This window comes from Lolium rigidum, chromosome 5 (assembly GCF_022539505.1).
Source record: "Lolium rigidum isolate FL_2022 chromosome 5, APGP_CSIRO_Lrig_0.1, whole genome shotgun sequence".
In the NCBI taxonomy this organism is placed as follows: Eukaryota; Viridiplantae; Streptophyta; class Magnoliopsida; order Poales; family Poaceae; genus Lolium; species Lolium rigidum.
In genome coordinates, this window is record NC_061512.1 from 224,574,356 (window position 1) to 224,574,925 (window position 570).

Genomic DNA, 570 nt, shown 5'->3' on the forward strand with positions numbered 1-570 from the left:
TGTTACATGTCCCCTTTTTCGGGTGATGATGTTGACTTTTGTGCGGGGTTTGTCGGTGAGCGGGGAGGTGCGAGCGAGCGAGCGAGCGAGTCGAGCGAGGCCGAGAATGAGAGAGATTTGTTTTTTTTGTGAGAGGGACAACCGAAGGATCCAGAAGGACCCACAGACTTCCAATACGCATCTGATGCGTCTTCTCTTGACAAAGAAGATGGCTGGGAGTTTGCGTACCTACTGCACGTGACTTGTGCTCACTGAAGTGTGGGACCTCACGCGTGGGCACCACACGTAAGTGACAGACTTGTTGGTGTAAAAACTCGATTGATTATTATAGTGCATTAGAACAAAGTTTCCTATGGATTCAAGGGTAGGAAATCCAAGTTAACTCATTTACGTGTTAAACTTGTCTAAATCTTGGTGAAACCTAGGATTTGACAAAGATTCAAATGGGCAGAAAAATAAAAACAAAGAAAAATGAAAAACCAAATCACATAGTCTTCTTATGTCATATAGTAAGCATTAAAGTTGATAAACAAGGTCTAGACATATCAAACCATACAAATCATGTATCTA